The 26,273-nt window shown below is 42.2% G+C and overlaps 1 long non-coding RNA gene across 4 annotated transcripts in view; it reads left to right on the top strand.

Annotated features, from left to right (window-relative positions):
- LOC130848916 (uncharacterized) overlaps positions 1–26,273 on the top strand; it is a 68,286-nt gene that overhangs the window by 29,930 nt on the left and 12,083 nt on the right. For 2 of the 4 annotated variants that reach the window (XR_009052627.1, XR_009052628.1), the window contains exons 3-4: positions 16,055–16,209; positions 17,071–17,118. The exons of the other annotated variants lie outside the window; for them this stretch is intronic. This is a non-coding gene — a long non-coding RNA (uncharacterized LOC130848916). Of the gene's footprint in view, positions 1–16,054; positions 16,210–17,070; positions 17,119–26,273 lie in introns of those variants that run through there. 4 annotated transcript variants of the gene reach the window in all.

Raw genomic sequence — 26,273 nt, 5'->3', positions numbered from 1 at the left:
CAATGAGGTACCCACCTTTACACTCCCATCCTCTCTTCTGTCTCTATTTTAGGATCTTTCTGATACATAGTTTATATGTCCATTGAATATTTTCCCCAAGTAAAGATATATGATTCCTTTATATTGAATTTATAATTTCACATGATTAATTAGTAGATGGAAAAGATAAACATAAAACTACTTATTTATTTATTTAGCTGTGCTGGGTCTTAATTGTGACATAACTCTCAGCTGCAGCATGTGGGATCTAGTTCCCTGACGAGGGATGGAACCCGGGCCCCCTGCATTGGGAGCTCGGAGTCCTAACCACTGGACCACCAGGAAAGTCCCTAAAAGTACTTTTTAAAAAAATTAATGTATTTATTGGTTGCATTTGGTCTTCGTTGCTGCATGTGGGCTTTCTCTAGTTGAGGCAAGTGGGGGCTACTCTTTGTTGTGGTGCGCGAGCTTCTTGTTGCAGTGTCTTCTCTTGTTATGGAGCACGGGCTTTAGGTGCACAGTCTTCAGTAATTGCTGCACGTGGGCTCAGTAGTTGTGGCTCATGGGCTTAGTTGCTCCTCGGCATGTGGGATCTTCCTAGACCAGGGCTCGAACCTGTGTTCCCTGCATTGGCAGGCGGATTCTTAACCACTGCGCCACCAGGAAAGTCCCCATAAAACTACTTTTAAAAGAGGGCATTGGCAGAGGATGGAGCAAATATCAGACCACCAGCAATAATCTAAGGGAGTAGGGGCAGGAGTACAACCTGAGTATGGACTTGGGAGACCTGGTTTCTGGTGCTGGTGCCCCTCTGACCAGCTCTGAGACCTATACTGGTCTCTGGGTCCCTGTTTGTGTCCTCATCTGAAAAGCGAGGGGGCTCAGTGACCTTTAAGATTCCTTCCAATTCTGTGGTTCTGTGCTTCAAATGACTTCTAAATAACAGAGTACTTGAATTGCCAAAACGTAAGCCTTAAGCCTTTTTTGCTTTGCTCTATTGTGCCTTCACCACATCATTGTGATGTAAACATGAGTTTTCAGAATTTCCATTTTTCAGATGGAAGTCTGAGCCGGGTGACTTTGGGTCATATGATAGATTGCCTAATCTCATTTTAGGCGGCTTCCTTAGATCATCATATGTTTAGGAGGAAAACAAGCTAGTCTCTTCAAGAAAAGAGAGCTTATTCTACCCACTGTTATGTTGGTCTAATCAGTTATTCCCTAGCTTTTTCAGCAAGATTATATTGAGTAATCCCACTTTTCACATAAGTCTATCTTATTTGCAGTGTTCTTTAGAACAGCTGCAAAGTAAAAATCCCTGTCCATGCTTCATGGTATAAGTTCCTATCATAATTCCCGTTTTCCTCCACAAGGCACTCTCAAGTTTTGTTGCCTTTCCAGTATTAGAGCACTCTTCTGGATTCTTGGTGTTGACCCATCTCTTCTCCACCCTGAACACTGGATGGCTACTCCTTCTGTCAGCATTTTAAAAGCTTTGAGGGACGGACCACTAGGTAAAATACAAGGACACCAAACGTTGCCCAGCTACCTACATATGTTAACCCTGGTTTCTCAAATAAAAGAATGAATGCATGTGCAAACAAATTCAGACAGTGGAAGAAGTCTTCTTTTTACTCCATACCCTGAGTCCTTCTTTCCAGAAGTAGTAAGGCTTTTGAGTTTTTTGCCACAATTTCTATTTTTCAAATAAACCACATATTATTTTTGTTTTGAGCTACTTTCTCTAAATGAAAATTACTAGCCTGTTTTCTTTTGAGCAGTAAACACACACCTGATATATTACCATTAACACCTTTATGTGCTCTACCTTAATTTTTAAGATGAATACTAGATAAAAATCAAAATTATATTAGAAATGAAAAAGCATGAGAGGACACCCAAACTGAAATCAAAGCTCAGTTTTGGTAGACTCTACCCCTTGAATCAAATAATTTATAAGAGCTGTCCACTCAGAAATCATGTAATTCTGTGACTTTCTACACCGACACCCACATTTAAATGATAGAATCCTTCAGAATCACAGTGATCTATGTGAGTCTTCTCTTAATGAAAGGGATGTATGAAGCTTTTTTTGGAGAGCCTAACATACTCCAGATCTAGTGCTAATAATGGTACATAATTACCTCATTTAGTTTCCTTTTTTTATTTAATAATGCAATTTAATCATTCTAAGTTTCAGGTTTTAAAAGGGCTCGGACTTTCTATACCTCATTTAGTTTTTAAAGAACTTTAGGAGATAGAGCTTGTGTGTGATGAAATGGAAATATCTTCAAGATAAATTGTTACATTTTTAAAAAAGATAAAATACAGATGAGTATGAATTGCATGTTCCCAGTAACCTTTTTGCTTTGTTGTTTTTTTAAAGTAGGTCCTTGTATAAGTCTAGAAAAATTCTGGAAAGTTACACAAGAAAATGTTAACAATAATTGACTCTGATAAATTTACTGGGGGTTAGGAATAGAGTGAAAAAAAGATTTTTACTTGTCATTTTATATTCTTTTGTACTTTAAAAAAAAAAAAACCAAGGGCAGGTATAAATCTAGTTCTTATATCCCCTTTAGGAGAAAGGAAATAAGAGGAAACTTTGAAGAGCCAAGGGAATCTTTGTTTGTAGTACAACTCATTTTATTGTTTTCTTCATGTGAAAAAAAATTAAAATAGAGGAAAAAGATAGTTGCCTACGTATAGATAAACGCATAAGGTTTTCTTATAGAGGGTGAGAGGGGAGAGCCTAGGTTGTCTCTGCTCTGCCTTTGGAATCTAACCTCCAATTTTTGGCAGCTGCAGCTCAGAGGTAAATGGAAGTGGGTGAAACAGACTTGCATGTGTGGTATGATGCAGTCACAGTGATTCAGTTCCTGTTGCACAATGTAAGATTCATTCATTTCTTTATTCATCTTTGCTTTGATGTGTAAAATGTGTTTTGCATTTGAATAAAATGCCCTCAAGTATAAGAAAAAATTCTGAACCCCTACATGGTATTCATAATCTAAGCAAACTGTAAAACACAAAAATAATCCAAATATAGAGTTATCTGAGAGACACAGTCTGTGATGTTTACTGGTTTTGTTTTAAATAAAATGGCAGTCCCCTCCTTCATCTCAGGCAAGAGAGGTCTCTGCCCTGGATCCTGGGCTTCAAAGGGCCTTGTGTGCGTGTGCGCGCGCACGCGCGCGCGTGTGCACACACACACACACACACACACACACACTGTACTATAGGATACATGGGCACCTCTGTCTCAGGACTTCGTGCTCAGCATGACATGATATAGCCTATAAGCCTAAATATCTGCAATTCAGGTCCCAGGGAAGCACCTCATCCCATCTCCTGCTCGAAGTTTTATAAATTACACTGCCACCAACATCAGAGTCAGACATTCCGTTGGGTATGAGGAGGATTTGAGTGGAAGCAGTAAATTCATTAGGTAATAGAAAAGAAAAAATTCACTTGCAAATCTTTCTTCTCAGACGCCATGAATATAATAGATTCTCGCATGACTCCCACTCCAGATCCTGAGTCCTTCTTTCCAGAGGTAATGCTTTTGAGGTTTTTGCCACAATTTCTATTTTTCAAATGAGCCATATACAACTATTTACATAGCATTCATATTATATTCGGTATTAGAAGTAATCTAGAGATAATTTAAAGTACATGGGAGGGTATACATAGGTTATATGCAAATACTACACCACTTTGTATAAGGACTTGAGCATCCATGAATTTTGGTATCTGAGGGCAGTCCTGGAACCAATCCCCATGGATACTGAGAGACAACTGTATGTCTTTACTACTCATCCAACATTGTCAGCTTATCCACAGAACACCTAGGCATATTCAATAATTAGGAAATTCTGTTGTCCTTCATATTTTGCCCATATGAAAACCACAGATTTCACCTACTTTTTCAGCTTGGGTGTTGGATTAGTCAGCTTGGGTTCTCGTAAGATACCGCGGACTAGATGGCTTAGACAACAGACATTTATTTTTTCCTGGTTTTGGAGGCTGGACGTCCAAGATCAAGGTGCCACAGGGTTGGTTTCAGGTGAGGCCTCTCTTGGCTTGCATATAGCCACCTTCTTGCTGTGTCCTCACATGGCCTTTCCTCTGTGCACATGTAGAAGGAGATGTCTGATGTCTCTTCCTCTCATAAGGACACCAGTCTTATCAGATCAGGACCTCATGCTTTTGACCTATTTAACCTTAATTACCTCCTTAAAGGCCCTATCTCCAAATGCAGTCATATTGAGGGCTAGGGCTTCAAGATATGAACTTAGTGGGGGACACAATGAAGTCCATAATAGGTGTTATGAAGGTGTATTTGTCAAGGTAGAAATATAGAAAATGCTTTACTTAACAGGTTTTTAGCTTAATTTATAAAACTTTTACATATTTAAGCATATGGCATTTGTACTTTTGCCCTGGACTTCACAAATGTAAGGGGCAGGCCTACAACAAAGAATATGCTACAATTTGTGGCTAAGAATGGCTTCCATCAAACCTAGCCCAAGGGGTATTTCCAAAGGAATTTGTCAATGAATACAATTGTCTTTCAGTGGGATGAGCTATATTTTGACATAGTAAGCTCCCTGTCCTAGGACCTATTAAAGCAGAGGATGGATGACCAAATGGCAGAAATGTTGGAGGTAATGCCCATGCTGAATAGAAGGTTAAACTAGATGATTGCCAAGACCCCTCCCTACTTTAAAATCCTGTGCAGACTCTATTTATCTAGAAATATAGGCTCTCAGGTCTTCTTCCTTAGCTCTATCTTCTAGAAAACAGCACTAGCTTTTTAATGCTGAAATCAGAGAAGTTTTCCTAGGGTACTTAGTTTCTTCTGAACATTTTGCTTAATATCAGCCACAAAGGCTGTTTTTGAGTTGTATGTGCTTTCAAAGGCAAGAAGATTTTTGGCATCATATATCTCAGGTTAAGTAGTAAAACTGCCAATTAACCAAAACAAAACAAAATGAAACCAAAATGCATTACTTTCTTTAAGGGTAACTCAGATAATATCTAAATAAGGTATTTGATTCAGATAAAATCACAATTATGAGGGGACATTACAACAGAATCTACCATTCGCTAGAAAGTAGCTCCTAAGCACGTATGTGGGGAACTTGGAAGTATCATTTACCAAAATTTAACTATGGAAAGGCTGCAGTTACTGATGGTCTTCCCTACCCCAGAGAGCTTTATTCTAGTAATGAGAATTTCCCTAGTTTTTACAGGAAAAGGAAAAACGTGTTGTACTAAGAACTGTAAAGTATCAAAAGACCTTAATGGTAGGTCTGCCTAATCCTTTCAACTCATTGTACTTGTAAGGAAACAGACTCTGAGAAAATAGAATAACACAGCTAGTTACTAGTAAAACCAGGACTAGATCACTGATTTCCTACTCCAATCCAGTATTTGTTTCCATATATAATACTACTCTGGCATGGCCAGTTCACTAAACAATTTCGAACCTGGACTCCCAATAAGGATCAGAAACATACTTGGTAGAATAATGGCCTCGTTTCTAAACAAAACAAAACAAAATTTACCTAACAAAATACCTAATATTGTGATGATCATTTCTATTTCTGAGCTCTATTATTCTAGGTATTGAAATCATATAAATAGTCCAGAATTCTCTGATTAGAAGGCCATCAATTTCTCTCTCTCTTTTTCAGCAAGGTGACTTTCAAATTCTTCCATCTCACTTCTTTTCATCACTGTTTATTCTTTCTTTACAAAAACAAAAACAAACAAAAAACCTGTAGGCATATATAATCCTTTTCAACAAAATGTTCTAATATATCACAACATTTAAATCAGAAAATTCTTTTTGAAGTTTAATCTAGAGGGCTCCAAAGGAAATCCTTTTAGGATAAATACATGCATATCAAAAAATACAGGAAAACTACAAAACTTTCAGTGAATAAAAGAGTTGGAAACCGTAAAAGGTAACTTCATTTGCTAAACACAGACGGTGTAAGGAACTGAAACACGAAGGAAAAGGCACCAAAACTGGAACTTAAGTCAAATCCACCAAGAAGAGGGATGAGACAGGGCAGCACTGAAGGCTCAGAGTGATAAAAGCAGAAAACCCAAAACAGGAAATGAAAGTCAAATGACAAAAGATAAAGGGAAATTAAGAATTCTTTATATAAGGAACTAGAGGAATCAAAAGGAAAATATTGCCTTATTCGGTGCTGGGGGGGAAATGCACACTCACTAGCCCAGTCAACACAGAGCTTCCGAGGGAGTAAGTACTGCGCCATGAGAACAGGCGGACCACCCAGCTCCCAAGAGGCCTCCCAGCCTGGCATTTTTTACTCATGGGGAATTATCTCCAAAAGCCCCGATTTCCTGAATTATAAATTGAAGGTGGTAACAGTGGTTCCTAAAAGATCAAATCAGACAATGTCCATAAAGTACTAAGCATAAGACTGGCTCCTAATAAATGTTGGCTATGTGGTAGCTGTTATTAATGTCATTACAAACATATTACTCACAATTTTTTATTCTTTCCTTATGCTATTATTTATTACAGATAATAGTATGGTAGTTATATGACCTTGAAATACATAGGTAACTACCCTCCCAGTAGATAAGGCCATCATTTGTAATAAACTGTTTTCATCACCACCCTTGACAATGAGCCATTAGTGACAAATTTTACTAATTTAAATTTATAAAAATGGAACAGAAGCAGCTTAAGCAACATTACCAACATGATACAGTAAATCAGTGATTTAGCCGAATAAAAGTCCTGCATCTCAGAGTCCTGTACTCTAGCCAAGATGTCCTGCTAGGATAAAAATAGCTACTTAGTTATTTTACATTCTTATTTATAAGCAATATCATGAAGCATAATTTCAACAATGATTTAGACTAATTTAATCATAGAAAAATCTACATTTGCCTGGTGGTATTAAATATTTCTTAAAAAGAATGCCTAAAGTACCATTTATATTTGCAAACTAAGGACAGCAAGCATTGAAGGTACAGAAGCATTTAACAACTAATTATTAAATATTATAACAAAAATATTACAAATTTTTCACAAGCTGATACACTCATTAGAAAAACCTCCTGATCTTCCATACCTATCACGTTAGAAATGTATGTTTTATTTATTTGGCCTTATTTTCTGCCCTTCCATAATACTCATATAAATACTAGTGATATTAATAGCTAAATTTATTCCTTTGTCCTTATACCTTCCCTCCCTTGCAGGTCTCCAGCTTTTAGTTGTAAGACATTACATAGAAGAAGGATGTAAATTGGTGAAGAGTCTACAGAGTGAATATTTATCCATCCCAAATACCATGGTAGGGACCAGAAAGGCCAGACAACTAGAGGTGGTAAACATCCAGACTAGGGGTTCCCAGATTTAGGGTTCAGGGCTCAGTAAATTTTCAAAAAATTGGGGGGATGGGCATCAAGATGCCACCATCTAATTTGCCAAGTAAGGACATTTAAAACAACAACTACTACCATACACTAACATTCTTTACTAAAAGAAAAAAGGTGAACTTTAAGAAAAACCTGGTAGGTAGGACAAAAACATCAGCGTAAAGGCAATCAGTAAGAAATGGTAAATGATAACCTTAGGGACTTTCCTGGTGGTCCAGTGGTTAAGACTTCATCTTCCAACGCAGGGGGTGCGGGTTCCATCCCTGGACAGGGAGCTAAGATCCCATATGCCTCGGGGCCAAAAAACCAAAACATAAAACAGAAGCAATATTGTAACAAATTCAATAAAGATTTTTAAAAAGGTCCACATAAAAAAAATCTTTAAAAAAAATGATAACCTTAAAGCTTTTTCTCATCTTGTTGGAGACCAATGAAAATGGACTGGCCTAATTCTGTGGACTGGTCTCTAAGAGTTGCTCCAGAGACTTCCAAAGAATCATTTTGGGGCCACATAAATGGAAAATACAAACATGACCATATGACATTTATTGAGGGGTCACTCTGTTCCAGACCCTATGCTAAGGAGAGGTGACCTACTGGTGATGTTTGGGTAGAGGAGCTTGCCCCTGCTGCTTTCTGATTCTAATCACCATGAAAACCATTTCGACCCAAAAGATCTCATTGATGAGCTGCTGTTTCCAAAAACATGATCTCTATAAGAAATCCTACAACTCCAATATAACAAACACTGGAGCAGCTCTTTGGAGGCCATTGCAGAAGGATCTAGCCACAACTAGGATTCAAAGGGGCAGAAAGTTAGCAGATTTTTTGCCACAAGCTTCTGTGCTGTGACAAAGCACTGCTTTGACCAGTGTACTGAGACCACAACAGCCAGCCAGTTATGACAAATCAAAAATAGCCCTATAATCTAAATCAAGGCACATGGAGAATGACCCCCCTGAGTCACCCAGACCCATTTGTTACGTACTTTATTTTTGGATAACTTCAGTGGGTACTGAAAGTGTTTCGTTTGCTGGTTTTTCCTCTCCAAATAAGAGTACAAAGAAAGGAACTAAGTCATGTGGTTTTGTTTAACTTACCATGAAGTTTGCAACTAGTATAGACGATGTGATTCCTTAGCTTTGGCAAGCCCACGGCTAATTGGTTGGGATGATGTGTCTCTCTGGACTCCCTAAACTGCCAAAAAGATCTTGGCTCAATCTATTGCATAAGAGAATTTTGCTCCCAGGAATATGTGTTTATCGTTCCAAGATCTTTGTTGCCATTCAGGGTGAGAAAACACAAGTAAATGAGAATGTTGATGTGGAACAGAATGTAGTAGAGAGCTTGTTTGCCTTATTTAGGCTTATTTCCTATTTAGGATTTGAGTTAGTTGTACAAGTGTTTATAATTTGCATTGTAAATCTAAATGTTTCATTTTGGCAAATGTGTTATTATCCTTGTCCTTAAAAATGATTTCCGTGATTCTTCACCATCACCTGCTCCTCCTGCCACTCCAAACGCATGTCCTATAGTTCCCCTTCCATTCACTGCTCCTCAGCCTTCTCTTTGTTCTTGTAAAATGTCAAGATCCTTCTCCCCTTAGAGCCTTTGCATTCGCTGTTTCCTCTCCCTATTGTCTTTACATAGCTGGCTCCTTCTTGTTATATAAGTCTCTGTTCAAAGTCATTCCTTGGAGAAGCCTTCCCTAACCACCTTGGCTGAAATAACCCATCCCTATCAGTCACTCTCTAGTGCATCACCTTGTGTTATTATCTTTACAGCTCTTATGACTATCTGAAAAGATCTTACTCACTTGTTAACTTACAGTTTACCTTCTCTAGAATGAAAGCCCTGTGAGAAGAGGGAGTTTGTCTTGTTCCTTCCGATAGCTCAGCACTGGAACAGTGTCTGGTACATAGAAGCACTCAGTAAATACTTGTTGAATGAATGAACCAAAGGGTAGAAGAATTCACCAGCTTTTTCATATTTTGTGACCCTTATCCCAGAGAGTTCATAACTAAATGGTGCAAAGGCTAAAGTACATTCCTCGATTCTCTTGATAATTTTATCAGTAAACATAGGCCAAAATGACTGATGATGTAAGTTGTCTGGCATGGCTGTCTGTGATTGATTATATCACTAAACAGTTGCCACATCTCCACTAAAGTTATATCACTCAGTCTGAGAGAGCAATCAGATAAGAACACAATAAAATATTAATATGGAAGGAAAGGTTAGATACCGTGATTTTGGATAAAGACTATTTATTTATTTATTTATTTGGCCATGCGACGAAGCATGCAGGATCGTAGTTCCCCAACCAGAGATGGAACCCATGCCTCTTACAGTGGAAGCACGGACTCCTATAACCACTGGACCGCCAGGGAATTCCCAAGGCTTCTTAAAATAAAAATATCTAATTTAAATCAACAGCTGACCTGATTATTATTTGTAGAAAAAAACCACTAAAAGCAAAAGACCCATTCTTTTTCATTTTTAAAATATTGATATGGAGACTTCCCTGGTGGCACAGTGGTTAAGAATCTGCCTGCCAATGCAGGGGACACAGGTTCAAGCCCTGGTCCAGGAAGATCCCACATGCCGTGGAGTAACTAAGCCTGTGCATCACAACTACTGAGCCTGTGAGCCACAACTGTTGAGCCCTTGAGCCACAGCTACTGAAGCCTGAGTGCCTAGAGCTCATGCTCTGCAACGAGAGAAGCCACCACACTGAGAAGCCTGCACACCACAACAAAGAGTCGCCCCCACTCACTGCAACTAGAGAAAGCCCACACACAGCAATGAAAACCCAACACAGCCAATAAATAAATAAATAAATAAATTTACTTTAAATAAATAAACAAAATATTGATATGGAAGTTCCAGTCACTTAGAAAGATAAGAAAAAGAAATAAATGATATAACTATTTTAGAGACAAAATTATCTTTATAGATAACAATTATGTATCAGGAAAACTTAAGATAATTTTTTAAAAAGAACTAATAATGGAGTTCAGTGAGGTACAGTTGAGAAATTATAAGCAGAAATATTTATTTAGGAAACATGAAGGGAAAAAATAGCTGAAAAATGTTATAGATATTACTAGACTAGCTAGAGTTTCTTTCTTTTCTTAGCGTCCAAACATGGCATTAATCTTAGACTGCAGAATATGACTGTGGATTTTAATATAATATTGTGTTTTCCTATGAAAAAGCATAACTTATCACTTGTTCATTCTGCTAACATTTATACTTCTACTTTTATTTATAGTTCTCTACTAAGAACTATGTAGGAAATAAAGGTAAAGGAAGAAAACATGGTCCTTGCTCTTGAAGACGTCATAATCATGTTGGAAAGATATAATGTACATATGTGAAACTGCTAGAAAATTTCTTCTGGTAACATTTATTTCGTAAATACTTATTCAGCATCTATAATGACATCACTGACCACGTGTTCTGTGCGAGGCACTGGGAGCTTGTTAAGGGATGAATCTGGAGGGTGAGTATGGTCTCTGTTTCATGGCAGGATGCATCTACTAATAGCTTCTAACCTGAAATAGTGAGGGGCTGGAATAGCAGGAGGGGTGTCCCTAAACTGAATTTGAAGGTTGGCTTTAATAAGTCAGAGTGGGGAAGAGAAGGCAACCTTCAACCTGTGGGCCAGCGAAATCCCCTCCTGACCCCAGTGGATGTGCAGGGTTTAAGGGCAAATGAGATTACAAAGGTGATCCTGAAAGGCCATGGAGGTAGCTAACTCTCCTTAAAAACTGAAGAAAATGTTTCTTTTCTGCTTATTTTTTGTCTCTCCCCCACTGTTTCTCTGAGTTGAAAGCAGAACTATTTCTTCTGTGTCATGATCACACCACTGGCTAGGAAAAACATTTTCTGCCAAAATAAAAAATAAATACATCTTCATAATCTATGATTTTCACGTGAAAGGCCCTCTCAAGACCAGGCAATGCTTTTCCATTCACATTTTTGGAATAGGAAGAAGAAAGAGCTTACCACAGTCGTCAGAATCAACCCACTCTTTTACCCACAGACTGCAAGGAGGGTACAACAGCCCCCCCAGATGCCCTGGCATCTTTCATCATCTTTGTCATGAGACCAAGACTGTGCTCCTTGAAGACTCATGTGATTCAAAGAAGTTGGTTGAACTTTATCCCTCTTAATATCACTTGATATCAGGCCTTTTTCTCAAGAGCCATTTCATTTTTAATATTAGGGTTAAGCAAAATGACCTTTAAGATACCTTCCAAATTTAAAAGACATTAAGGGATGGGGGTTAACTGGTGAGCTCTCTCGGGGGGCACTATCAGCTTGTTTACTCCACTAAGAAAAGTCTAAAATACAGGGACATGAAGCTTCCAAAATTCAGGAGAGCATGGTTGTAAGGAAGTGACTGTATAATGTTCTACCACAGGCCTTATTTCCTCAGGATAAATGGGAAGCAGAGACCTCTGCTGAAACTGAGGACTGCGGGTCTAGGCAGTAATTTAGAGGACTCATGGGAGTTCTTTCACCTGCGATATTCCAGAATGACATCCCTGAGCTTAATACAGTACTTTTGCACATTTTCTTTGACTGAAAGTTTACCAATAAACACAAATTTTCAGGAAAGTTTTGAAGGCTTGGAAACTGTGGAATTGGTATGAGATATTCAGCAAAGAATGGCAAAGAACCCTGTCATCCAAGTGGTCTTTAATATCTGTGAAATGAATGTGCTAACAGCTGCTGTCTAGAAAATCACAACCAAGTGAAGGTGCTGGGTTAGTTTTGAAGAATCCACAGCATGACGTTTCCATTCCATATGGATCAGATAACTAACTTTTGGGATTTCTCTGGGGTCATTTGGGACTTTTAGTGTATAAACTCAATGCATGGATCTAGGAAAAGGCCTAAGGTCCATGAACAAAAACCACATCATCTTCTAGGCATCTCAGCACAATCATCTCAACTCTGCAGAAGGGACTAGCTCAGTGGACGTGTATTTCTGGTCTTCAGTTTTACCTAAAAATTTGTATCACATAAGACCGTAGAGCCCATCTGAGTCACTCCCTTGCTGGCTGTGAATGCCACCTGGCAGGAATAGTGGGTGGTCTCTAGGCACTGAGGGTCGTCCTGTGCCAACAGCTCACAAAAAAACTAAAGCTCTCAGTTCTATGGCTACAAGGAATGGCTGTCAACAACCACACGAGTGGTGGGAGAAGGAGATCCCTCTCCAGCCGAGCCTGCAGAGGAGAGACCTGCCCTGGCTGACACCTTGGTATAGCCTGTGATACCGTATGCAGAGAACCAAATCAATCCATCCCCTGACTCCTGACCCACAGAGACTGTGAGATAACACATGTGTATGGTTGGATGCTGCTAAGTCTGCAGTTATGTTGTTACACAGCTATAGAAAACGAATACAGATTTCCCTGATGTCTGCTGAACCTCCTCCCTCAGGCCTACATTGTCACTAGAGCCCCCCAGGGTATGCCCAAGGGGATCATGGAGAGAAAAATAACAGGGCGGTGTGGGGGGGGGGTGACAGGAGGGAAACGATAAACATTAGTCACCCATTCAGCTTCTCTAAAATGGAATGGGTTAAAGCATACTTTTTTGAGACTGTGAGAATAGACTTGTCCCATGTCAGGACTACACTGAGCTCCAGGCTGTGACTAACTGCTCCTCTGACCCCAGTCTACATAGGCTTATCTCCATCTACTCCCCAGCAGAGAATTAGGAACCTATGATCACGCAGTTCAGGAAAGGCTAATATGTAGCAATCATATCACCACTCTCTAATGCAGCACCCATGGCAGACATAACTAATCAATCACAGTTCTTCCAACTGAGCCCCTTCACTTCATAGAGGACCACAGAGAAGATGGGATTTACTCAGGGTCATTGAGCAAGTCACTGGATGATCTAAGACAAGAACCCAAAATAAAAAAACACACATAAAAAAGAAAAATAAAATAAAATAATTTTTTTAAATAAAAAAATAAGAGGGCTTCCCTGGTGGCACAGTGGTTAAGAATCCGCCTGCCAATGCGGGGGACATGGGTTCGAGCCGTGATCCAGGAAGATCCCACATGCCGCGGAGCAACTAAGCCCGTGTGCCACACTACTGAGCCCACGCTCTAGTGCCTACGAGCCACAACTATTGAGCTTACGTGCCACAACTACTGAAGCCCGTGCGCCTAGAGTCTGTGTTCCGCAACAAGAGAAGCCACTACAATGAGAAGCCCACGCGCTGCAACGAAGTGTAACCCCTGCTCGCCACAACTAGAGAAAGCCTGTGTGCAGCGACGAAGGTCCAATGCAGCCAATTAATTAATTAATTTAAAAAATTAAGGCAAAAAAAGATTTGTATCACAGACAAGCAAATGGTGCAGTTGTGCTATGATGATGAGCACCCTGGAGATAGACACAGAGGCATCGTTGTTTCTGGCAGCTATGGGCTCATGGCTCAGGTACGCAGGGTGCTGTCAATGAGATGAACCAAAACCATACACTTTGTGAAAAGTGGTCTCTGTTCCTGAGTAGCGTCTAGATTCCCTCAGCAGAGGCTGAAGCCAGGAAGAATTCTCACTTTCATTTACAATGGAGCATTTCCTGATTCCTTTGCTTTTTTATTCCTCCTTTTAAGTTAAGTGCACCACAAAATATTTGGCAAGAGTGAGCTGTAGGGTAGGGACTCAGAGCTCTCACTCACTGTGTATTACAGGTTTCTCACAGGCTCCCTCTCCGTGCTTTACAAGAGAAAGCAGGATCAGGGAGAGGGCCTTCCACCCTCCACCCTACTCCAGTCACCACTGCCGACCTTACCCCTCTCTGTTCCAGACTACCCACTGACCTTGTATTGTTTATTTTCTCCTCCAAATTGGTGCTTGAAGCTTACTTTAATTCAGTTTCACCTGGATACAAATGTTAATGGGACTAAAGCCCTATTTCTAGACATGAGAACTTGAATCTTTCACTCTGTCCGGATCTGGAACATAAGAACCAATGGAGATATAGCAGGGGAACCATTCGCTCTGAGTGAAGCTTTCCCTGTTCTCTTAGAAGAAGGTGACTCTTGGGTTTGCTCTGGCCACCTGATCAAGTCTGGATTTCTAGGGTTTCACCTTGCCACCTATTTCAGTGAGCTTAATGAATCCACATGAATTCTGAGAGATTACCGTATTTCTCAGATATTCAGTTACTACCAGTGTAGTAAGGGAAATAGTGTTCCTTCTCTTTCTGGTTGTTATGAGAATCGTGAGCTAAGGTATTGCAAAGTGCCTGACAAATTGCTCTCCAAAAGTCTGGCTTTCGTCAGCTTTTCTTTGAGCTTCTGAAAGCACTCTTTCTTCTGAAAAATGCTTGAGGATGCAAGTTCAGAGTGACACATTCTCTTGGTATCATCAGGAGTACGGTTAATGGGAAATGACTTCAGTTTATTGCATCTGCTAGTAATCCTGTGATGCCATCGCAAAACAAAAAGCACATGACTACTCGTAAGCCCGTGGTACCTGAAAAAGAAATTGGATTTGACTCAGAAAATCAGGCTATACGGCTAATCGCTCTGATCCAATAATGCGGCCCTGCAGAATGGCATCATCAGCCCTGGGACACAGAGAGGAGGAGGGAGGGTGAGCAGGGAGAGTGAGCACTCAGGGAGGCAGCTGCCCAGCTCTCCAGACACACAAGCCAATGAAATATTCATAAGGAGATGTTTTATAGCCAATGTCTAATAACACTGCTGGGTCACAAGCTGATCTGAGCCAATCAATAGTATTCATCAGCCTGAAAGGAACTAGTGATTGCATGTTTATGAGAACTGGGAGGTTTTCCAAGCCAAGGCCAGTTTCTGGTTACTTGGTATGTGTCACCCTTTAAAACATAGAACTTATTTTGAAAATGGAACCAAGACCTTTAAAAAAAATTATTCAGAGGAGAAGAGGTAGTTTTCAAATCTAGGGGGAAGATGTTTAAATTCGTTTTTAAATCGACCCAAGGACTAGCCTTTAAATTGAAGCTACTTTTTTGTTTCAATGTTTGATGGCCATTCTTTGTGTATGATTTCTTTTTACTTAGATCTAGAATTTCTTTTTTTTGGCTGTGCCATGTGTGGCATGCGGAATCTTAGTTCCCCAACCAGGGATCAAACCCGTGCCCCCTGCAGTAGAAGCATGGAGTCCAGTTCAGTAGAAGCACTGGACTGCCAGGAAAGTCCCTAGAACTTGAATTTTTAAAATAACACTTTAGCGTACATGTTAAACTCCTCCAAATACAAATGGAAATGTATGAGAGGGAAATCCTAAAAAGAAAAGTAAATGGAGTCAACTTTATCATTATACATCACTAAGTTCTAGGTTGGTTCGATTTAAAAAGCTTTTAAAAATCATAGAACTTTAACTTGAGTTTCGGGGTTTGCTTTTTACACAGGCAATGATTTAAAGGCAGAGGGAAATAGAGACAGCAAGATGAGTCTTAAAGGTTATGTGCCTAGAAGTCTGCTGAGGATTTCAGGGGAAACCACACCACAGTCTAGTTAGGTGGAAAAAGCACTGAGAAAACCAGAGCTTCCAGGTGTGGCTAAATTAGAGTCCTCCCTGAGGTCTTCAGAGCAGATCCCATTAAACACCGTCTCACTCACCCTCACTCACAGGTGCATTAAACATCGAGCGTTCACAAATGAAAAGTCTTGGAAAATCAGCTTGTGAAGTAGGAAGGTAGAAGAGGAAGGAGGTCAGAATGGGATAAGGCACGTTTATCCTCTCCCTGGTGATGGTGCTGAGAAAGCAGCTGTGCCCTTGCATCCAGGTAAACAAACAAGACTTCTTTTAGCAGTTGTGAAAATAACACAAGATCATTGTAAAACACAGAAAGAAAAGTCAAAAATAAGAAAACAGAAATCATCCATAGTCCTACTGTCCTGGAAAGTCTATTTAACAAGATGGAGTATTTTCTTCCAGGCTATTATATCTCTCTAGGTATAGATATAGATAAAAAGATATAGTACATTGGAATTTTACTGTAAATAGTTTTATATCCTGAGTTTTCAATGCATATTTATTTTGCAATCATTTTCGCATGTCAGAATTTTCAGATATGGTATTTTATTGTTCAGTTAGAAGTCTGTTAAAACGAAGTGCCGTTATGTGCCACTCCTCTGTTGACAGATGGGCCATGCCTCTGCAAGCCTCAGGAGTCAGTTCACGCAGGCATGTATAGCCTTTCCATCTCCATGCACTGAACCCTCACTTGACTGTTTAGTTCCGATGCCACCTACCCTGAAGCCTGCCCCTTTCCCCCCTTACCAGCTGTGAGACCTTGGGAAGCTTCTTAGCTAAGCTTCAGTCTCCTCACCTGTAAAATGGGGATAATTTTATAGAGTACTAATATAACAACCAAGTAAAAAAATATATGTGTTAGTTTCCTCCCCTCTGCCCTTTTCAAGCTTCTCCCCAAATCATCTATAGAGTAGTGTTTAAAACCTTGAGCAAGTAACCTAGGCTCTCTGTGCCTCAGTTTCTTCATATGTATTTTGGAAATAATGGTACCCATCTCTGCATTCATAGGTTTTTAGGGAGGATTAAATCAGGTGATCAACATAAGGCACTTGCTGCCTGCACCAGTAGGAACACAATAAATGTTGCTTCTTCTTCTTTTATAATCTTACAGGACCTTTCACGAACATCACTTCATTGTTTTCACCAGAGTGTGAGCGGGCGTCGCAGTGGATGGTAAGATCCCCCTGTTGGCTGCCTCTTGGAGTCATTGTCTGGTGAGCCTCCAAGCAACCCAGCACCCAGACCTGGGCTCTGCCTCACTGAGGCCACCCCTGTGGTGGGCTCTGGCCCTGGACTCTCCTAGCAATCCCTACTTGACCAGGACTGGAACAGAGGAACCCTTTGGAGGGAGTGGCTTGAGAGGGAAAGACCACCTTACCCACAGCTCAGCATCCAGGTATCAGCCAGAGGGAAAAAAGTTTGGCTGTGAGAGAACTTCCTAAGAATTGACGGATTCAATTTTCAGAAAAAGGCCCTGAGGGAGAGAGAACCTCAGGGAAAGGCCATAGCAAACTTGTCCCTGTCTTGGGCCTTTCTTGGGGGAGGTCTCTTTCTGACAAGAGGCAGTAACATCCTTGCTTTGGTGCCACCAGACAGGACCACGATGAGAGGGGATAGAATTCACCCAGAAGCTAGGGTGTGCTAGCCATCTTGGAGGGTGCCTGCCCTGCCCCAGCCCACGTGCTGTCCTCCAGCAGCAGCTCTCAAAGTGTGCTCCCTGAACCAGCAGCACAGCATCACCTGGAACACGTGAGAAATGCAAGTTCCTGGTCACCCCAGACCCGCTCAGTCAGAAACTGGGGGTGGGCTTCCCTGCAGTGAGTGTTTTCATGTGCCCCACAGATGACTCTGATACACTCTCAAGTTCAAGACCCACTGCCCCACAGGGACTGATGGGGAGAGGAGAGGAAAGCTGGATAATCCCTCTTTCCCAGGCCCTCTCTGAAGACTGGCTATGTTCCTGCCTGACATTCTTTTTTTATTTTTATTTCTTATTGTTTTATTTATTGACTGCATTTGGTCTTCATTGCTGTGCGAGTGCTTGCTGTAGTAGCAGAGAGCGGGGGCTACTGTTCATTGCAGTGCGTGGGCTTCTTATTGTAGTGGCTTCTCTTGTTGTGGAGCATGGGCTCTAGGTGCTATGGCTTCAGTAGTTGTGGCATGTGGGCTCAGTGGTTGTGGCTCTTGGGCTCTAGGGTGCAGGCTCAGTAGTTGTGGTGCATGGGCTTAGTTGCTCTGCGGCATGTGGGATCTTCCCAGACCAGGGCTCGAACCCATGTCCCCTGCATTAGCAGGCAGATTCTTTTTTTTTTTTTTAAGAACTTTTATTGAAATACAGTTAACATACAATAAACTGCATATATTTAGAGTGTACAATTTGGTATCCCAGCCTCCCAGTTCATTCCCCCCCAACCCTCCCTGCTTTCCCCGCTTGATGTCCATATGTTTGTTCTCCACACCTGTGAGCAGGTGGATTCTTAACCACTGTGCCACCGTGGAAGCCCCTGCCTGACATTCTTGTCTCCACTTCTTTTTTTTTGCTTGAGCTGATTTCAGCAGATTTCTGAAATAAAGAGTTTTGAGTAATAAAGCAGGGGTCATTCAAAGAAAAACTGTAGGAGAAGTGAAGCTTTGGGGGTGCCTATGCCCCCTGCTTCAGCATCTCCCCTTTTGGGTACTCCATAGCCACTGATCAGGACGCCTGGTGGTGACTAGTGACCCCTGTCCCTTCCTTCTGGGCAGAGAGATAAACCATGCTAAAGTGGTTTGTCCCTCAGAATTCCGCCCAATGTAAAAATCAGGTATTGGCACAAATACTTCTGTACAAAGATGTTCATCTCAGTATTATTTATATAGGACAAAATGGAAGGGTGGAACGACCCAAATAGCCAGGAGTATAGGTTGAACAAGTTTTGGTATGTCCATATAATGGAATATTATGCAGCCACAAAAAATGACGTTTTTATAAAACACTTGGTGTCAAGGGGGATGTGGTATCAAATAACATTAAGTGATAAAAGATAAATACAAAACAGTATGTACAGACTAAACCCACATATGTGCATAGAAAAAAATCTGGAGGTAAATACAAAATGTTAACAGTGGTTATCATCTCTGGGTAATAGTATCACAGGGTGTTTTTGTTTTTTTCTTTATTGTATTTGGTATTTTCCAATTTTCCACAATGAACATGTATTACTTTTACAAATAGGAAAAAAATGCAATGACAGTGTGTGAACCTGGTTGGTCATTTTACCCTCCGAATCTCCATTTCTCGTACCTCCTGTGGCACCTGCCTACGACCACCCCCAGAGTGTGTGATTATTGGCTGCTCCTCCCCGACAAAATATATTCTCCTTTAATCTCTGCTTTCACCATATCGTTTATCAAGAATCAGATGGATCTAGAGGCTGTTTCATTTCTTTCCCATCCTCTGACCACCTTACTTTGGTGACAGCAATGACTAGCTAAGTTGTCATATCTGGAACAGGCTCAGATGTGACCATGCCAGACCCAGACCGCAAACAGATCTGGCAGAAGAGGAAAAGCAGGAAGGCCAGAGTGGGCCATGAATGCACAGGGGAAACGGAAAGGGGTTCAGCTGTGCCACTGGGGCTGGTCTGAGTTGGCCACAGGCGGCTCCACCCTGGTGCCCTGAGGTCAGAGCAAGCTCTGGCAGCCGTGATCCTTGGAGGTCAGTGGCCCCGGCCATGAGCAGATTCAGGCAACCAGAAAATAACACAATAGCCCAGCACAACACCTGGCATATAGGGGATACTCAGTGAATATTTGTGGAGTGGAGGAAGAAATGAAACTTTATCATGGTCTCTAGTGATCAAGACCCTCGATCAGAGCATGCCTTCAGGGCCAGGGGTCCGGGCACAGGTGAGCTTGCAGGCAAAGGGGCCCGGGGGAGAGAGAAATGGTGCCAGTGGGGAAAGCAGGAGCCTGAGAATCCAACCCAGGTTTGAATCCCACCTCTATCACTAAGTGACTGGGTGATCCAGGGCAGTTTACCTAACCCTCCTGGCCTCACTTCTTCCCTGGCTACCTGGGGATAACTCTGCCCACCTTGTTTTCCATGAGATAATGGGAGGCATGTGAAGGACAGTTACAGGTCTGTTCTCGTGGCCTGGCGGCAGCCTGAGAACAAATTAAGGCAGGAGCCATGCTCCAGGCCAGCACCGGCGGGGCGAGGCAGGGCAAGCTGCCACTTGCCCAGGAACCTGGGCAGGTCACTGGTACCAGGCACGGGCTCTAGTTGGCAACAGAGGCTGCAGCCTCTGTACTGCCTGGCTCAGAGGCTGGCCAGGTCCAGACCTGGAGAAGGATCCACCAATGCAATGGGGAAGAGAGAAGCTGGGAAATGAAGAGGGGGCTGACATCTGAGCCCAAAAGGGTAGGAAAAAGAGTAAGGTGAGGGCGTGGGCACCAATCGGATGCTTAGGCAGAGGATATAAATTTGGTTTTCTCTTTCTCGAGGGGGAATTTGGAATCTCGTTTACTTGAGGTGACTTGTCTCCGTGAGGAGTTTGTACATCTCTTTGCTGGGTGTGCTTAAAGGCCACTCAGACCTCCTCCTAGGCACACACTGTTTTCAGAATGGCTTCCTAATGTCGTAACAATGACCTGAGGCAGGTCATCTTCAGAGATGAGAGGTACTTACCCCACACATGCATTCCTTCTTCTCACACCCCTTGGCTCTTCTTCCTGGAGCTTTCTTGTTGCCAAGTCCTGCCCTCACATCTCTGGGTTTATCCTTACTTGGAAAGCACACTGTATTCATTGTTACCTGGCTAATCCACCAATCCTGTCATTCCCACCTACATCTTGGGCGAGATTTGCCGGCACAGCACTTCCCACTCTCTCATGGCTCCCTCTGACATAGACGCCTCTGTCTCATGTCAGTCTGTACCGGACCGTGAGCTTACCTGGCGTGGGGGTTGTGTCTTCTCATCTGTCTGCCCTTTGCAGATCCTAGCACAGTGCCTGTCACACAACAAGCACTCAACATCAGCTGGGCGAAATGAAGAGGGAGCGGGTGTAGCAGACACTGTGTATCAGCTGCCCAAAAGCCCTTTGCGACGTTCTCCCCTTGATTTCTTCTACTGAGGGGTTGGAAAGAAAATATATACTCAATTTTCCCAGCTACCCTTACAGCAGGCGGTGGCCATGTGAAACAGTTCTGGCCAAAGAGATGTAAATGCATGTTTGCAAGGAAAGCTTTCTCTCTAAGAGAGAGCCTTTGATCCTTTTGCCCTTCCCTTTTCTTCCTACTTGGAATGCAGACATGATGCCTGGAGGTACAATAGCCATCTTGCAACCATGAGGCAACAAGCAACAGTCAGAATGGCCGAGGGAAAAAAGAATAAAGTACTGTGATTCTTGATGACATCACTGATGACCATTATTGCTAGGCTGACCAACCTCATGGCTTATCTGGGACTGAGGGGTATCTAGAGATGCAGGACTTTTTTTTTTTTTTAATTAATTAATTAATTTTATTGGCTGTGTTGAGTCTTTGTTGCTGCACACAGGCTTTCTCTAGTTGCGGTGAGCAGGGGCTACTCTTCGTTGTGGTGCGTGGGCTTCTCATTGTGGTGGTCTCTCTTGTTGCGGAGCATGGACTCTAGGCTCATGGGCTTCAGTAGTTGTGTCACATGGCCTCAGTAGTTGTGGCTCACGGGCTCAATAGTTGTGGCTCAAGGGCTCTAAAGCTCAGGCTCAGTATTGTGGCACACGGGCTTAGTTGCTCTGCGTCATGTGGGATCTTCCTGGGGCAGGGACCGAACCGTGTCCCCTGCATTGGCAGGCGGATTCTTAACCACTGTGCCACCTAAGAAGCCGCAATGCAGGATTTTTGATGCTAAAACAGGAATGGTCCTGGACAAATCTGGACTTTGGTCACCTATCCTATATTATCCTAGTGCTGGACTGCTTATTTCCAGAGACTCCTTATTATATAGTGAGAAAAATATGCCTGATTTACCTCAGACGTTGTAGTCAAGTTTTTCTGTTATTTGTAGTCAAACTCATTCCAGTGGGTACATGTGAAAGTTGGTATTTCTGATTCAACAAACAGACATGTACAGAGTTGCAAGTCACTGAGTGCTAGCTGCCTTCGCAGAGGTTGTCTCAATTGAGTTTCGTAATGATTCTTCATAGTAGGTTTTGTTATACCCATTTTACAAATGGAAAACTGAGGCACCAAGAAGTTTAGCCCACTTGGAATCCAAGTCCTGTACATTAATGTCATGCCCTTTCCCCCCATCCCACCCGGGCTCATTTTCTTTGAACTCAGTATGTGATCACTTAATGTTATTCTAGGAGTGGGGATCATTCTTTTTGAATGGATGAAGTCACTGTGAGATGCAGTATGCCTTCTCTTTATGGTTTATTTCTGGACAAGCCAAAAAATCCTGGTAATTTGACTTATTTCTCCATCACTACTGTTAATCAATAAGAGAGAATTGGTTTTCATAGATTTAAAGAAGTTTTTTGTTTTTTTAAAAAAATTTTTGTTTGCGTTGGGTCTTTGTTGCTGTGTGCAGGCTTTCTCCAATTGTGGCCAGCGGGGACTACTCTTCATTGCAGTGCTCAGGCTTCTCAGTGTGGTGGCTTCTCTTGCTGCAGAGCACAGGCTCTAGGTGCTCAGGCTTCTGTAGTTGCGGCACATGGGCTCAGTAGTTGTGGTGCTCGGGCTGTAGAGCACAGTCTCTGTAGTTATGGCTCATGGGCTTAGTTGCTCCACATCATGTGAGATCTTCCCCAGTAAGGGATCGAAACTTTGTCCCCTGCATTGGCAGGTGGATTCTTAACCACTGCACTACCAGTGAAGTCCCAAAGAAGTTTTTAAAGTTATTGTTGAATGATTCAAAAGGTACAAGAGGGAATGTAGTAAAAAGTCTCCTTTCCACCCCTGTTGCTTTATAGATGAAGATTAGGAAAACGTCCATCAGTTTTAGATTGATGGTTTTGAATGTGGACCATGATGAATAGTCCCTTAAATCGATATTCAGCTTTTGAGATTACAAAGTACTTTCAAAGGCAGAGTCTCGTTTTCTCTTTCCAGCTGATTGGGGATGTTTTCTTTAGACTCCATTCATAGTCACAGCTCTTGGCATCTCTTCCCCCCCCACCCCCACCCCCACCCCTGCCCTTCCCCATTCCCAGAGTCCAAGACTTCCCTCTGGGTCCCTTGCCCCTTTTGTAGGCTATCTGCCTATGACCCAGGCCACACGCTGACTGGTATTGAGTCTCCTGGAGCCTTCTGGGTACAACTGTAGGCTCTTTATGTGTTCTTGGTACCACTCACTACATCAGGAACAGGCCTCTCCCGGAAGATGCTCTGAAGATGCAGTTGATGGACCCACTGACTGGCCAACCTGCTCTTGCACTTGTGTAGCCTATGAAATACCCTCTTCATCTGACTTATCATCTCTGACAGTTTGCATATTGATTTATAGCTTGCCCCTTATTAAAAGTAATGCTTATGAAAAGTCTGTAACATCATGGGAAGATGTTATTACATTAATTGAAAAAACATATCTATATCTATGTATACCTAAATCTATATGTATCATATAATTAGGACTTTCATTACAAAGTCTATGTGTAGAACAATTTCTGGAAATAACTCACTTTTTGCTCCCTCTCAGCTCAACTGTACCTCTTCCCCAGGATTTCCTCATCTCAGTTGGGATCCACCAGTTTCCCAACCCAGGTTCCTTAGCGTTCTTATTCTCGACTCCTCTTCCTCCACCCCCACCACCAGCACAACTGGCCACCTGTTAATCCCAGCTGTCACTAAGTCATGTCCATTCTCCTCCTTAGCTCTCTCAAATCTCTGCTTTTCTCCATCCTCACAACTGCCTCCCTAGTTCAGCCCCTACCATCTCACACCCAAGTTTCGGCAACATCCTTACAAATAGGCTCCTGCCTTCTAAGTCTTTTTCTACCTTGATCCATTCTCCACATTTCAGTCAGGGTCCTTTTTCTTTAAAAAAAAAAAAAAAAGAAGAAGAAGAAAGGAAAGAAAAGAAAAAAATAACAGAAAAAAGATGTCTTGCAACACACCCCGCTCACGTGTCTAATTGTGTCCTATTGTCCTGAGGAAACTGTTCAGTTCCCTTCACAATCTGGCTCCTGCTCGCTTCTGCAGCCCCTTGCTTGCCTTTCCGGATGCTGCCCATAGCGCACTAGCTGTTTCTGAACCCCTCGCCTCCAGCCCCCATCCTCCAGGTCTCGTGTGGCTGCTGTGCATCCTCTCCTGGGCTGACTCCTGCTGATCCTTCAGGTCTCAGCCTCACCAACTTTCAAGAAATAAGGTTAAGACATAAAAAGTCAGCCAAGTTAGCTGCATAATGATCCTGAGTTTTTCTCATAATGTATATATGACTCAGTCAATCCATCAACCATTCATTCATCAAAGAATCATTAATTCTGCTCAGATTTATTAGACATAATGCATCTAATGGCCCAGGGCACCACTGGCTCTAGGTGTCAGCCCATATGTCTCTTCCTGCAGATTCGTTCCTTCAAGTCAATCTGCATTTCCACCTTTCATCTGTATTTACTCAACTGATAGCCATGCAAAAATGAACAGAAGGGTCCTCAAGCGTCGTGGTGTGGTGGAGGACACAGGCTTACAAACACATCATCATTCAGTACGGTCAGTGCCATGGAAAGGAAGGCAGAGCACTGCAGGAGATCACAGACAGCCTCACAGCAGAAGTAAGGCTGAATTGACAGGTATTGATAGGAAGACAGGGTGTAAGAGGTCAGGGGACAAGGAATCAGGAGGGGGAGGTTCTTTCCAGAAGAGGAAATAGCAGGTCCAGGGCTTAGAGAGTCATTAAAACTTTGCTATACCAGGACCCAGGTAGTGTGTACAGGTTGACCAGGGGGCTGGGAAACATGCATCCCCTACATCCTGCCTGCTGCTGCACCTCATCCTCCACCAGAATGGAAACCCTTTCTCCTTCCTTCTTCTCCAAGTCCTACCCATTCTCAACCCACTCAAGACCTACTTCCTCCATGCCGCCTTCTTGGACTGTGAACCAAAAAGATAGGCATTTAATTTCATTCTGTTCTGTACCTTACCATTTAGAGATTTCATAACAAATCTCAGCTTCCTACCAAATTGTAAAGTCCTTGAAGATAGGGACTATGCTTTACATTTATTCTTAAATTCCTCTGGGCATCCAGGCAAGAAACCTGGAGCTTCTCTGTGAATGCTTGTTGAAGCAATCCTCCAGGCCTGGAAAGGCAGTGCCCGTGTACCAACCTCAAGGAAGCACTGGTGAGTCTCTTAAGACATACCTTCCATCTTCATTCATCATCTGCTATGATAGCAGACTACAGGCTTGTGCTGAGGGCTGATTAGATGCCATTAGCCTGAGTTTGTGATTCTTGTAGAAGAGGTAAGTAGTGATGCTACCAGGAATTCAAGGAGATTCCCATTAGAAGTCCCTAGTTCTAATCAACCTTCAAATTTACTGTTAATTAACTTCTCACCCACGGAAAGTAAAAAGTGTCATCTGTGAAGCCCTGAACTTGTAGATAGAAGAACCAGGTCTTTGTTCCATCTCCACCATGTATCAGCCTTGTGACCTTTGACAAGTCACCCACACAATTTTTAACCTCAGTTTCCTCCATCTTTAAAATGGAAATAATAATACCTCCCAGGGTTATAACTGCTCTCACAGGGCTATTGTAAGGCTTAATGGTGGTAATAGAGGTGAACTTGATTGGTTATATGTGAAGTGTCATTAAAAATCAGAGAGCACTTTTATCTTTATTATAAACGAAAGTTCTCTTCCCTCTGTTTCATTCTCAGCATTCACAATCCAGACACAAGCTCTCCACATGGCAATAAGAGATCTGTACTAATTTTAAGGAGAGAGTGTGTCCTTCATCTTGCATCTAGGAGAGCTACTGTAACCCCGTTCTCAGGCCACCATAGATGTTGGGGTAGTCGTGTCTGCCTTACCCGGGACTGCAGGTCCCCAGGGCAGGCATGCTGCACACTGCGTGAGCTGCCCTACCATGCTCAGACTCCAGTGGAAGGGGACCCACTAAGGAAGCTGCCCAGGCTCAGCTCTTGAACAGTAGCTCTTCTCAGGGAGAATTCTCTATTCCAGGCTGTCCTCTTCAGAGAGTTCCGCTTAGATTTGTCAGGGATGTGGCTAAGAAATGCAAACAACAAAAGTGGGGCCCCAAACCTAAGACCCTGAAAGAGAAGGGGAAGAAGGGACTCTGGAAGGAGAGAGAGTCACGTCTACACAGCTGACACTAATCTAACCAGTAATCAGA

This window comes from Hippopotamus amphibius, chromosome 3, assembly GCF_030028045.1.
Source record: "Hippopotamus amphibius kiboko isolate mHipAmp2 chromosome 3, mHipAmp2.hap2, whole genome shotgun sequence".
In the NCBI taxonomy this organism is placed as follows: Eukaryota; Metazoa; Chordata; class Mammalia; order Artiodactyla; family Hippopotamidae; genus Hippopotamus; species Hippopotamus amphibius.
This window is presented reverse-complemented; position numbering and strand designations above follow the sequence as displayed.